The sequence below is a fragment of the Bos grunniens genome, chromosome 2, assembly GCF_055505025.1.
Source record: "Bos grunniens cultivar Pamir isolate PY7600 chromosome 2, Bosgru_T2T1.0, whole genome shotgun sequence".
Lineage (NCBI taxonomy): Eukaryota > Metazoa > Chordata > Mammalia > Artiodactyla > Bovidae > Bos > Bos grunniens.
In genome coordinates, this window is record NC_141166.1 from 44,555,326 (window position 1) to 44,570,169 (window position 14,844).

At 41.5% G+C, this 14,844-nt stretch overlaps 1 long non-coding RNA gene across 2 annotated transcripts in view; it reads left to right on the forward strand.

The window, feature by feature from the left end:
- The first annotated feature begins 48 nt into the window (after positions 1-48).
- Positions 49-14,844, forward strand: part of LOC147377992 (uncharacterized) — a 45,833-nt gene continuing 31,037 nt past the window's right edge. For both annotated transcript variants that reach the window (XR_015151220.1, XR_015151218.1), the window contains exon 1: positions 49-112. This is a non-coding gene — a long non-coding RNA (uncharacterized LOC147377992). The remainder of the gene's footprint in view (positions 113-14,844) is intronic.

Genomic DNA, 14,844 nt, shown 5'->3' on the forward strand with positions numbered 1-14,844 from the left:
TCTACTAAGTCTGTCAGGCTATATAAATGCAGGTAGAGTTCCCTGACAATGCTTTTCCACTTGACTGCCATCTTAGGCAGGGAGCTTCTCAGTGGGAGTGTCACAGAGTAGGGTACAAAGGCTCCGTAAGGGTTGAGAAAATGTGGTAGCAAATAGGAGGGAATGCTTAGCTCTTCTCAAGTGTTTTCTCAGGTTCCCCTGTTCCTTTAGGAAACAAAGTATCAGGAAGCTGAGCATTCAGAGTTCTGAGTTAATGCTAAAACTGGCCTGGGGCAAAGAGGAGATGCCAACCTGTAAGATCAGACCAAAATTGTAAATAAGCAGTTGAAAAATTGGACACAAATTCAGCATATCTAGGGACTTCCTTGGTAGTCTAGTGCTTGAGAATCTGCCTTGCAATGCAGGGGATGTGGGTTTGATCTCTGATCTGGGAAATAAGATCCTACGTGCCAGGGGCTGGCAGGGGCAGCTAAGCCTGTGCTCCACAGCTACTGAGCCTGTGTGCTGCAATGGCAATCCGGATGATGCAACTAGGGCTCAATGCAGCCAAATAAATAAAATATTTTAAAAATCTTAGCATATCCAGCTGTGGAAGATGCTAGCACAGATTTCTCCTTTCTTGCCTCTAAAGCAGGGGGTGGTTCTGAGTTCTCTTATAAACTTAGAGGGCAATCTCAAGAATGATCACATAGCTTTGGGGGGCTGGCTTAGCCTATTTAGATTGACGAAGGTATTTGGCTTTGCATTAAGCTGTTATCTGCATGTGAAAGCAGTGGTATTTATTTAAGTCAGTCTCTGAGCTTCTGTTTCCCCAACTTTAAAATAGCAGCAGTAATACCTACCCCTTACTTTCCTCAAAGGGAATTTGTGATGATAAACAAATAATGTTCCACATACAACTCAGTTTGAGCTCCTAGAAAGAAATGAGCACAACTTAAATCAAGGTAATATTATTTTCATGAAAGAAGGTGCTGAAACAAGTTAATATTTTGATTCTTATCAAAGTACCATCTTTCTGGACAAAGCTCAAAGTTTCCCAGGAGATATTTCTCTCCAGTATTAGCCAGGAAATCCCAACATTCCATTCCTTCTAATGAGCCACACATTGAAACTTGCTGCCAAAACCCACAAAGCACCCAACAACAGTAAGGCAGCCAAAAAAAGTTCATGTTAACCTTAAAATGAGTTCCAATCTATATCCTGACATGTTTAATAATGTTTCCAGTCTCCTTCTCCACTTTGAAGTGAATGCCTCATTGAGGTGAGCAACCTGTGCTTTTCACACATTTGTGCTTGGTATTGTTTTTCAGGCCACTGACACTTTTCTTCAAGCCTAGTTTAACAGCCCTATGGGGTTGTTGATTATAGGAAATAACGTTGACTCTAGCCTCCCACATGAATCTTAAATACTTCTTTCTTTTCCATACTGGACTGTCCCAGTATTATTATACTGCAACCATCAGGAGGAAGAACTTTTCACATCTCTTTAAAATTTGCCTTTTTTTTCCCTACTTAAGTTCACTATTTCTTTTAACTAACTATTCTTTCCATAGACTCTTATTAGCATTTCAAGCCTGATAATATATTACAGCTCTAAGGCACATCAGATCTTTTGTACAGCCTGTCTTCCAAAATGTTCTCAAGAATTAAAACAGGAGAGCAAACAATGCACTCTAATTTGTTGTAAAATTCTGCTCCACAAAATTAAGACATGCAGTCTTGTTGCAGGAAGGGGAACCCCTTCCAGGGCCCGAAACTGGGTTTTTGTCTAACACTCAGAAATGAATTGTCCGAGGAGACACATGTGCTGACAAAGCAAGAGATTTTATTGGGAAAGGAAACCCGGGTGGAGAGCAGTAGGGTAAGAGAACCCAGGAGAACTGCTCTGCTGTATGGCTCGCAGTCTCAGGTTTTATGGTGATGGGATTAGTTTCTGGGTGGTCTTTGGCCAACCATTCTAATTCAGAGTCTTTCCTGGTGGCGCACGCATTGCTCAGCCAAGATGGATGCTGGCGAGAGGGATTCTGGGAAGTGGATAGACATGTGGTGTCTCCTTTTTACCTTTTCCAACCTCCTCTGGTTGGTGGTGGCTTATTAGTTCCATATTCCTTATCAGGATCTCCTGTCATAAAACAACTCATACAAATGGTTACTATGGTGCCTGACCAGGGTGGGCGGTTTCAATCAGTGTGCTTCCCCTAACAATCTGACTAAGAGCTGGAGGGGAGGGAGAGGCAGAACTGTGGGGGAAGAAATAAAACGTGGATATTTTTAAACAGTTGGGAAGACAGTTTCTGTTAGGTCCATACCATTTCTGTCCTTTATTGTGGACTTAACAGAAGCAGAAGGTATTAAGAAGAGGTGGCAAGAATACCCAGAAGAACTATACCAAAAGGATCTTCATGACCCAGATAATCACAATGGTGTGATCACTCACCTAGAACCAGACATCCTGGAATTTGAAGTCAAGGGGACCTTAGGAAGCATCACTATGAACAAAGATAGTGGAGGTGATGGAATTCCAGTTGACCTATTGCAAATCTTAAAAGATGATGCTGTGAAAGTGCTGCCCTCAATATGCCAACAAATTGGGAAAACTCAGCAGTGGCCACAGGACTGGAAAAGGTCAGTTTTCATTCCAATCCCAAAGAAAGGCAATGCCAAAGAATGCTCAAACTCCCACACAATTGCACTCATCTCACATGCTAGCAAAATAATGTTCAAAATTCTCCAAGCCAGGATTCAACAGTACGTGTACCGAGAACATCCAGATGTTCAAGCTGGATTTCGAAAGGGCAGAGGAGCCAGAGATAAATTGCCAACATCCGTTGGATCATCAAAAAAGCAAGAGTGTTCCAGAAAAGCATCTACTTCTGCTTTATTGACTATGCCAAACCACTGACTGTGTGGATCACAACAAACTGTGGAAAATTCTTAAAGGGATAGAAATACCAGACCACCTGACCTGCCTCCTGAGAAATCTGTATGCAGGTCAAGAAGCAACAGTTAGAACTGGACATGCAACAATAGACTGGTTGCAAATCAGGAAAGGAGTATGTCAAGGCTGTCCATCATCACCTTGCTTATTTAACTTATATGCAGAGTACCTCATGAGAAATGGTGGACTGGATGAAGCACAAGCTGGAATCAAGATTCCAGCCAATGCTGAAGTGGTAAAGAACTCTCCTGCCAATAAAGGAGGTATAAGAGATGCAGGTTCGATCCCTGGGTTGCAAGGATCCCCTGGAAGAGGGCATGGCAACCTACTCCAATATTCTCACCTGGAGAATCACATGGACAGAGGAGTTTAGAGGGCAATCCATAGGATCATAAAGAGTTGGACACGATTGAAGTGATTTAGCATGCATGCACACACAGTAACAAAATACTGTAAATTGGGTGGCTTAGTCTGAGATCATGATGTCAAGGATTTGTTACTTCTGAGGGTTCTGAAAAAAATCTGTTCATAATCCTCTCCTACCATTTGGTGGTTTGCTGGCAATCTCTGACCATTCTTGCCTGAGAGACACATCACCTTCATCTCTGCCCTCATATTGACACAGTCTTGCCTGTGTCCATACCTATGTCCAAATATTCCTTTCTATAGGGACAAGCTGGAATCAAGATTGCCAGGAGAAATATTAATAACATCAGATAAGCAGATGATACCATGCTTATGGCAGAAAGAGAAGAAGAACTAAAGAGGCTCTTGATGAAAGTGAAAGAGGAGAGTGAAAAAGTTGGCTTAAAACTAAACATTCAGAAAACTAAGATCATGGCATCTGGTCCCATCATTTCATGGCAAATAGATGGGGAAACAATGGAAACAGTGACAGACTTTATTTTGGGGGGCTCCAAAATCACTGCAGATGGTGACTTCAGCCATGAAATTAAAAGACGCTTACTCCTTGGAAGGAAAGTTATGACCAACCTAGACAACATATTAAAAAGCAGAGACATTACTTTGTCCACAAAGGTCCATATAGTCAAAGCTTTGATTTTTCCAGGAGTCACATATGGATGTGAGAGTTGGACTATAAAGAAAGCTGAACACCAAAGAATTGATGTTTTTGAACTGTGGTGTTGGAGAAGACTCTTGAGAGTCCCTTGGACAGCAAGAGGTCCAACCAGTCCATCCTAAAGGAAATCAGTCCTGGGTGTTCATTGGAAGGACTGATGTTGAAGCTGAAACTCCAATACTTTGGCCACCTGATGTGAAGAACTGACTCATTTGAAAAGACCCTGATGCTGGGAAAGATTGAAGGTGGGAGGAGAAGTGGACGACAGAGGATGAGATGGTTGGATGTCATCACTAACTCAACGATCATGAGTCTGAATAAACTCCAGGAGAGGTGATGGACAGGGAGGCCTGGTGTGCTGCAGTCCATGGGGTCACAAAGAGTCAGATACGACTGAGTGACTGGATTAACTGACTGGAAAGTCAGTGAGGGAGAAGACAGGCAGAGATATTCATACAAAGAGAGCCTAGACAATGACTGGTCTTCCCTGGTGGCTCAGACTGTAAAGAATTGGCAGTGCAGGAGATCCAGATTTAGATCCCTGAATCAGGAAAATCCCCTGGAGAGACAAATGGCTACCCACTCCAGTATTCTTGCCTGGAGAATCCCATGGACAGAGGAGCCTGTTGGACTATACAGTCCATAGGGTGGCAAAGAGTCAGATACAACTGAGTGACTGACACTTTCAGTTTTCTGACAATGATTATTTGGTGGACACAGTGCTGTTTTGCAGGGCTTCCCTGGTAGCTCAGTGGTAAACAATGTACCTGCAAGGCAGGAGACATGAGTTCAATCCCTGGGTTAGGAGGATTCCCCTGGAGGAGGAAATGGCAACCTTCTCCAGTATTCTTAATGGGAAAATACCATTGACAGAGGAGCCTGGTGTGCTACAGTCTATGGGTGGCAAAAAAGTCAGACATGACTGAGCACATCCTGCTTTAGTGGGGTGATTCAAATAATTACAGTATCATCATGCTCTTCGTGTATCCACTTGGGGGAATCTCCAATCAGCAGCTGGTGATCCACTGGTGGATGTCTAAGTTGCTGTTAATCACTGGAATCCTTCTGTCCTCTTGCTCTCCTGAATGCTTTACAGTTTCAGTAGGAAGGCAGTGGAAATGACAAAATGTCCACTAGAATGTACTCTCCTCAAGGAAAGTAGAATAGAATTCAATATCCATACATATGGTAACAGTATTTCAATATTCTTCTAAAGAGCCACTTCCTTCTGTAGATCCCGTGTTGTTTGGATGGGACTAGAACTAAATCCATCAAAGCTTTGCATTCCGCAGGAATGACTATATGGCCCGATGACAGCCAATGAGATACATGAGATTCTGCGTCTTTCCTGGAGGTTATGGTCAGTGGCAGGCATCATGCCCTACAAGATTCTTCCTTAAAAATGGTCAACATTTTGGAAAGCAGAGGTAAGAGATTAAAAAAAAAAAAAAATTAAGAGACAGAAGCTAGAGGGAATTCCCTGGAGGTCCAGTGATTAGGATTCCATGTTTCCACTGCAGGTGGCTGTGATTTGATCCAGGGACAGGGAACTTAAAAAAAAAAATCTGGGATCTGATTGACATCACCTGAAGACAGGTCAGCCAATGTCTTATATTGTTACGTGAACCATAAAGAGTCAATCTAATATAAAGAAAGTTCAGTTCAGTTCAGTTGCTCACTAATGTCCAACTCTTTGTGACACTGTGAACCACAGCATGCCAGGCCTCCCTGTCCATCACCAACTCCCGGAGTTTACCCAAATTCATGTCCATTTAGTCGGTGATGCCATCCAACCATCTCAACCTCTGTCGTCCCCTTCTCCTCCTGCCCTCAATCTTTCCCAGCATCAGGGTCTTTTCGAATGAGTCAGTGCTTCACATCAGGTGGCCAAAGTTTCAACTTCAACATCAGTCCTTCCAATGAACACCCAGGACTGATCTCCTTTAGGATGGACTGGTTGGACCTCCTTGCCATTCAAGGGACTCTCAACAGTCTTCTCCAACACCACAGTTCAATTCTTCGGTGCTCAGCTTTCTTCACAGTCCAATTCTCACATCCATACATGACCACTAGAAAAACCATAGCCTTACAAATTGTGAAATTATTTGTTCTAGCTCTGTGAAGAATACTGTTGGTAGCTTGATAGGGATTGCATTGAATCTATAAATTGCTTTGGGTAGTATACTCATTTTCACTATATTGATTCTTCCAATCCATGAACATGGTCTATTTCTCCATCTATTAGTGTCCTCTTTGATTTCTTTCACCAGTGTTTTATAGTTTTCTATATATAGGTCTTTAGTTTCTTTAGGTAGATATATTCCTAAGTATTTTATTCTTTCCGTTGCAATGGTGAATGGAATTGTTTCCTTAATTTCTCTTTCTGTTTTCTCATTATTAGTGTATAGGAATGCAAGGGATTTCTGTGTGTTGATTTTATATCCTGCAACTTTACTATAGTCATTGATTAGTTCTAGTAATTTTCTGGTGGAGTCTTTAGGGTTTTCTATGTAGAGGATCATGTCATCTGCAGATAGTGAGAGTTTTACTTTTTCTTTTCCAATTTGGATTCCTTTTATTTCTTTTTCTGCTCTGATTGCTGTGGCCAAAACTTCCAAAACTATGTTGAATAGTAATGGTGAAAGTGGGCACCCTTGTCTTGTTCCTGACTTTAGAGGAAATGCTTTCAATTTTTCACCATTGAGGATAATGTTTGCTGTGGGTTTGTCATATATAGCTTTTATTATGTTGAGGTATGTTCCTTCTATTCCTGCTTTCTGGAGGGTTTTTATCATGAATGGATGTTGAATTTTGTCAAAGGCTTTTTCTGCATCTATTGAGATAATCATATGGTTTTTATTTTTCAATTTGTTAATGTGGTGTATTACATTGATTGATTTGTGGATATTGAAGAATCCTTGCATCCCTGGGATAAATCCCACTTGGTCATGGTGTATGATCTTTTTAATGTGTTGTTGGATTCTGATTGCTAGAATTTTGTTAAGGATTTTTACATCTATGTTCATCAGTGATATTGGCCTGTAGTTTTCTTTTTTTATGGGATATTTGTCAGGTTTTGGTATTAGGGTGATGGTGGCCTCATAGAATGAGTTTGGAAGTTTACCTTCCTCTGCAATTTTCTGGAAGAGTTTGAGTAGGATAGGTGTTAGCTCTTCTCTAAATTTTTGGTAGAATTCAGCTGTGAAGCTGTCTGGACCTGGGCTTTTGTTTGCTGGAAGATTTTTGATTACAGTTTCAATTTCCGTGCTTGTGATGGGTATGTTAAGATTTTCTATTTCTTCCTGGTTGAGTTTTGGAAAGTTGTACTTTTCCAAGAATTTGTCCATTTCTTCCACGTTGTCCATTTTATTGGCATATAATTGTTGATAGTAGTCTCTTATGATCCTTTGTATTTCTGTGTTGTCTGTTGTGATCTCTCCAAAACCTCGAATAGCCAAAGCTATCTTGAGAAAGAAGAATGGCACTGGAGGAATCAACCTACCTGACTTCAGGCTCTATTACAAAGCCACAGTTATCAAGACAGTATGGTACTCGCACAAAGACAGAAATATTGATCAATGGAACAAAATAGAAAGCCCAGAGATCAATCCATGCACATATGGACACCTTATCTTTGACAAAGGAGGCAAGAATATACAATGGATTAAAGACAATCTTTTTAACAAGTGGTGCTGGGAAAACTGGTCAACCACTTGTAAAAGAATGAAACTAGAACACTTTCTAACACCATACACAAAAATAAACTCAAAGTGGATTAAAGATCTCAACGTAAGACCAGAAACTATAAAACTCCTAGAGGAGAACATAGGCAAAACACTCTCCGACATACATCACATCAGGATCCTCTATGACCCACCTCCCAGAATATTGGAAATAAAAGCAAAAATAAACAAATGGGACCTAATTAAACTTAAAAGCTTCTGCACAACAAAGGAAACTATTAGCAAGGTGAAAAGGCAGCCTTCAGAATGGGAGAAAATAATAGCAAATGAAGCAACGGACAAACAACTAATCTCAAAAATATACAAGCAACTCCTACAGCTCAACTCCAGAAAAATAAATGACCCAATCAAAAAATGGGCCAAAGAACTAAATAGACATTTCTCCAAAGAAGACATACAGATGGCTAACAAACACATGAAAAGATGCTCGACATCACTCATTATCAGAGAAATGCAAATCAAAACCACTATTAGGTATCATTTCACGCCAGTCAGAATGGCTGAGATCCAAAAGTCTACAAGCAATAAATGCTGGAGAGGGTGTGGAGAAAAGGGAACCCTCTTACACTGTTGGTGGGAATGCAAACTAGTACAGCCACTATGGAGAACAGTGTGGAGATTCCTTAAAAAACTGGAAATAGAACTGCCTTATGATCCAGCAATCCCACTGCTGGGCATACACACTGAGGAAACCAGAAGGGAAAGAGACATGTGTACCCCAATGTTCATCGCACCACTGTTTATAATAGCCAGGACATGGAAGCAACCTAGATGCCCATCAGCAGATGAATGGATAAGAAAACTGTGGTACATATACCCAATGGAGTATTACTCAGCCATTAAAAAGAATACATTTGAATCAGTTCTAATGAGGTGGATGAAACTAGAGCCTATTATACAGAGTGAAGTAAGCCAGAAAGAAAAACACCAATACAGTATACTAACACATATATATGGAATTTAGAAAGATGGTAACAATAACCCTGTGTATGAGACAGCAAAAGAGACACTGATGTATAGATCAGTCTTATGGACTCTGTGGGAGAGGGAGAGGGTGGGAAGATTTGGGAGAATGGCATTGAAACATGTATAATATCATGTATGAAACGAGTCGCCAGTCCAGGTTCGATGCACGATACTGGATGCTTGGGGCTGGTGCACTGGGATGACCCAAAGGGAGGGTATGGGGAGGGAGGAGGGAGGAGGGTTCAGGATGGGGAACACAGGTATACCTGTGGCGGATTCATTTCGATATTTGGCAAAACTAATACAATATTGTAAAGTTTAAAAATAAAATAAAATTAAAAAAAAAAAAGAATAGAAAAACCATAGCCTTGACTAGATGGACTGTTGTTGGCAAAGTAATGTCTCTGCTTTTGAATATGCTATCTAGGTTGGTCATAAGTTTCCTTCCAAGGAGTAAGCGTCTTTTAATTTCATGGCTGGAATCACCATCTGCAGTGATTTTGGAGCCCACAAAAATAGTCAGCCACTGTTTCCACTGTTTCCCCATCTATGTGCCATGAACTGACAGAACCAGATGCCATGATCTAAGTTTTCTGAATGTTGAGCTTTAAGCCAACTTTTTCACTCTCCTCTTTCACTTTCATCAAGAGACTCTTCAGTTTTCTTCACATTCTGCCATAAGGGTGGTGTCATCTGCATATCTGAGGTTATTGAGATTTCTTCCAGCAATCTTGATTCCAGCTTGTGCTTCTTCCAGCCCAGTGTTTCTCATGATGTACTCTGAATATAAGTTAAATAAGCACAGTGACAATATACAGCCTTGACATATTCATTTTCCTACTTGGAACCAGTCTGTTGTTCCATGTCCAGTTCTAACTATTGCGTCCTGACCTGCACAGGTTTCTCAAGAGGTAGATCAGGTGGCCTGGTATTCCCATCTCTTTTAGAATTTTCCACAGTTTATTGTGATCCATGTAGTCAAAGGCTTTGGCATAGTCAATAAAGCAGAAATAAATGTTTTTCTGGAACTTTCTTGCTTTTTCGATGATCCAGCAGATGTTGTCAATTTGATCTCTGGTTCCTCTGCCCTTTCTAAAACCAGCTTGAACATCTGGAAGTTCATGGTTCATGTATTGCTGAAGCCTGGCTTGGAGAATTTTGAGCATTATTTTACTAGCATGTGAGATGAGTGCAATTGTGTGGGAGTTTGAGCATTCTTTGACATTGCCTTTCTTTTGATTTGGAATGAAAACTGACCTTTTCCAGTCCTGTGGCCACTGCTGAGTTTTCCCAATTTGTTGGCATATTGAGTGCAGCACTTTCACAGCATCATCTTTCAGGATTTGAAATAGGTCAAATGGAATTCCATCACCTCCACTTGCTTTGTTCTTACTGACACTTCCTAAGGCCCACTTGACTTCACATTCCAGGATATCTGGCTCTAGGTGAGTGATCACACCATTGTGATTATCTGGGTTGTGAAGATCTTTTTTGTACAGTTCTGTGTATTCTTTTTAACATCTTCTGCTTCTGGTCCATACCATTTCTATCCTTTATTGTGCCCATCTTTGCATGAAATGTTCCCTTGGTATCTCTAATTTTCTTGAAGACATCTCTAGCCTTTCCCATTCTGTTGTTTTCCTCTATTTCTTTGCATTGATTGCTGAGGAAGGCTTTCTTACCTCTCCTTGCTATTCTTTGGAACACTACATTCAAATGGGTATATCTTTCCTTTTCCGCTTTGCTTTTTGCTTCTCTTCTTTTCACAGCTCTTTGTAAGGCTTCCTCAGACAGACATTTTGCTCTTTTGCATTTCTTTTTGTCAGGGATGGTCTTTAACCCTGTCACCTGTATAATGTCACAAACCTCTGTCCATGGTTCATCAGGCACTCTATCAGATCTAGTCCCTTGAATCTATTTCTTACTTCCACTGTATAATCATAAGGGATTTGATTTGGGTCATACCTGAATGGTCTAGTGGTTTTCCCCACTTTCTTCAATTTAAGTCTGAATTTGGCAATAAGGAGTTTGTGATCTGAGCCAAAGTCAGCTCCTGGTCTTGTTTTTGCTGATTGTATAGAGCTTCACCATCTTTGGCTGCAAAGAATACAATCAATCTGATTTCGGTGTTTGCCATTGGTAATGTCCATGTGTAGAGTCTTCTCTTGTGTTGTTGGAAGTGGGTGTTTGCTATGACCAGTGCATTCTCTTGGCAAAACTCTACTGGCCTTTGCCCTGCTTCATTCTGTACTCCAAGGCCAAATTTGCCTGTTCAGTTCAGTTCAGTTCAGTCGCTCAGTCGTGTCTGACTCTTTGCGACCCCATGAATCGCAGCATGCCAGGCCTCCCTGTCCATCACCAACTCCTGGAGTTCATTCAGACTCACATCCATTGAGTCAGTGATGCCATCCAGCCATTTCATCCTCTGTCCTCCCCTTCTCCTCCTGCCCCCAATCACTCCCAGCATCAGAGTCTTTTCCAATGAGTCAACTCTTCGCATGAGGTGGCCAAAGTACTAGAGTTTTAGCTTTAGCATCATTCCTTCCAAAGAAATCCCAGGGCTGATCTCCTTCAGAATGGACTGGTTGGGACTCTCAAGAGTCTTCTCCAACACCACAGTTCAAAAGCATCAATTCTTCAGCGCTCAGCTTTCTTTACAGTCCAATTCTCACATCCATACATGACCACTGGAAAAACCATAGCCTTGACTAGACGGACCTTTGTTGGCAAAGTAATGTCTCTGCTTTTGAATATGCTATCTAGGTTGGTCATAACTTTTCTTCCAAGGAGTAAGCGTCTTTTAATTTCATGGCTGCAGTCACCATCTGCAGTGATTTTGGAGCCCCAAAAACTAAAGTCTGACACTGTTTCCTCTGTTTCCCCATCTATTTCCCATGAAGTGATGGGACCAGATGCCATGATCTTCGTTTTCTGAAAGTTGAGCTTTAGCCAACTTTTTCACTCTCCTCTTTCACCTTCATCAAGAGGCTTTTTAGTTCCTCTTCACTTTCTGCCATAAGGGTGGTGTCATCTGCATATCTGAGGTTATTGATATTTCTCCTGGCAATCTTGATTCCAGCTTGTGCTTCTTCCAGCCCAGCGTTTCTCATGATGTACTCTGCGTATAAGTTAAATAAGTTTTTTGACTTCCTACTTTTGCATTCCAGTCCCCTATAACTAACACCTATCTTTTTTGGGTGTTAGTTTTAAAAGATCTTGTAGGTCTTTATGGGACCATTCAACTTCAGCTTCTTCAGCATTACTGGTTGGGGCATAGACTTGGATTACTGTGATATTGAATGGTTTGCCTTGAAAACGAACAGAGATCATTCTATCATTTCGGAGATTGCATCCAAGTAAGTACTGCATTTCAGACTCTTTTGTTGACTATGATGGCTACTCCATTTCTTCTAATGGATTTCTGCCCATGATAGTAGATATAATGGTCATCTGAGTTAAATTCACCCATTCCAGTCCATTTTATTTCGCTGATTCCTAGAATGTCAACGTTCACTCTTGCCATCTCCTGTTTGACCACTTTCAATTTGCCTTGATTCATGGACCTAACATTCCAGGTTCCTATGTAATATTGCTCTTCACAGCATTGGACCTTGCTTCTATCATCAGTCACAACCACAGCTGGATGTTGTTTTTGCTTTGGCTCCATCCCTGCATTCTTTCTGGATTTATTTCTCCACTGACCTCCAGTAGCATATTGGGCACCTACTGACCTGGGGAGTTCATCTTTCAGTATCCTATCATTTTGCCTTTTCATACTGTTCATGGGGTTCTCAAGGCAAGAATACTGAAGTGGTTTGCCATTCCCTTCTCCATTGGACCACATTTCGTCAGACTGTCCACCATGACCTGTCTGTCTTGGGTGGCCCCACACGTCACGGCTTAGTTTCATTGAGTTAGACAAGCCCATGGTCCATGTGATCAGATTGGGTAGTTTTCTGTGATTGTGGTTTCAGTCTGCCTACCCGCTGATGCCCTCTTAGCACCTACTACCTAACTTGGGTTTCTCTTAGCTTGGACGTGAGGTATCTCTTCACGCCTCTTCAGCAAAGCACAACCGCCGCTCCTGACCTTGAACGTAGGGTATCTCCTCTCAGCCTCTCCTGTGCCACGCAGCCGCCACTCCTGTGGTTTATTCACTCCATTTCCCCAGAACCTAATTTGGCACATATTTGGCACCAATGAATACTTATGAAATGGTGTCAATTTTTCAAACATCCCTGTCAGCAACATAACTGTTCTTTCTCATCTTCACTCAGCACTTTATTTGTAGGATATCCAATTCCCTCAGCCAGCAGGGAAGAAAAAGCAGTGCCAAGACATTGAGGGAAATGAAAACTGTATTTCCTCATAAGACTGGGGACTCTCAGTTCCCACAGGCCTAAGACACCACCATGAACAATAGGACAACAGTTACTTAGTGTCTTCACTCATCTTTGAATTTTCCTGTCCAGTCTTCACCAGCTGAAACACTTCCCTCCTCATCACACATTGGTATTTTACCACAAGATCAAAATAAATTTCCATTCATTTTAGAAGTCGTTGCTCAGCCATTGAATCCTGAGTTTATTGACATTTGTATTTTTGACTTGGATTCCTCTACTAGCATATTGCCAAACAACTAACCCAAAAGAACATTTTTATAATAGAGCACTTGTAACTGGGAGTTGGGGGAATTTACAGAGAATCAGAAGCCTTAGATTTTGTTCTCAGTTTTGCCAGAGAAGTCCAGAAAAATTTACAAAACCATCATTTCACTCAGTTTTATTTTTTTCCCCATGTCCTAGAGAAACAGAGCTAGAAATATCTCAGTGTAGAATAGCCATGCTGATTTGGCCATGGGAGGACACTATATGAAGAAAGACTTAAATATTAGGGCTTCAGTCTGTAAAGATAATACTGGATAAACTGAACACTGATCATTAAATTCTAGGGTACCAGGAGACACATATTGACTTTGTAAGGGGCACAATTAGGTATAGCAAAGGAAAGTTCTATTTTATGTAGCAAGAGTAATGTGTTTGGTTTTTTTTTTTTTTCTCATGAATATGAGATCCATAAATGGATTAAGAGGAACTATGGTGATTTGTGGTATATTCCACAGAGAGAGAGAAAGCTGGATTTGATTAATCTGGGTCTGACTCTAAAAAACCTTATGTTTATATTCTTTATCTGGCTATAAAATAAATTCAAGAGCCCTAACAAGGACTTTGTTGCTGAGGCTCCGAGAATACTCAGCAAAATGAAGGCATAAATGGAAATGCTACTATCCTGACATGCAAACTTTGAGAGGCACCCAGCTTACCACCCACTCCAGTACTCTTGCCTGGAAAATCCCATGGACGGAGGAGCCTGGTAGGCTGCAGTCCACGGGGTCGCTAAGAGTCAGACACGACTGAGCGACTTCACTTTGACTTTTCACTTTCATGCATTGGAGAAGGAAATGGCAACCCACTCCAGTGTTCTTGCCTGGAGAATCCCACGGACAGAGGAGCCTGGTGGGCTGCCGTCTATGGGGTCACACAGAGTCAGACACGACTGAAGCGACTTAGCAGCAGCAGCAGCAGCAGCTTACCACTGCTTACTAGTTGGAAGGTCCTGAAAACCTATCTGTGCCTCTTTTTCTTCATCTGAAAACTGGAAGGTAATAGCAACCACCTGGATTAGATTTCTATTGTTGCTGTCACATCTTATGGTTCTCAAGGTCAGAGGTCAGAAAAAGGTCTGACTTGGCTACAGAGAGTCGGCAGGGCTGCATTTCCTCTGCAAGCTTGAGGGGAGAGGCCATTTCCTCACTTCTGTTCAAGAAGCTGCCTGATACCTCAGTTCATGGCCTTCTCCCATCTTCAAAACTGCAAACATGTCACTCCGACCTCTGCTTTCGTTGTTGCATCTTTTAATCTGACTCTGACCCTCCTGCCTCCCTCTTTCATTTATAGGTCCCTGGTTATTATGCTGGCTCACCTAGATAACCCAGGTTAATCTCCCCATGTAGGATCTTTAACTTAACCACAGCTATAAGCTCCCTTTGCCACATAAATGAACATATTGTCAGGTTCCAGGATTTGGGACATGGACATCATGGAGGGGGAATGGGC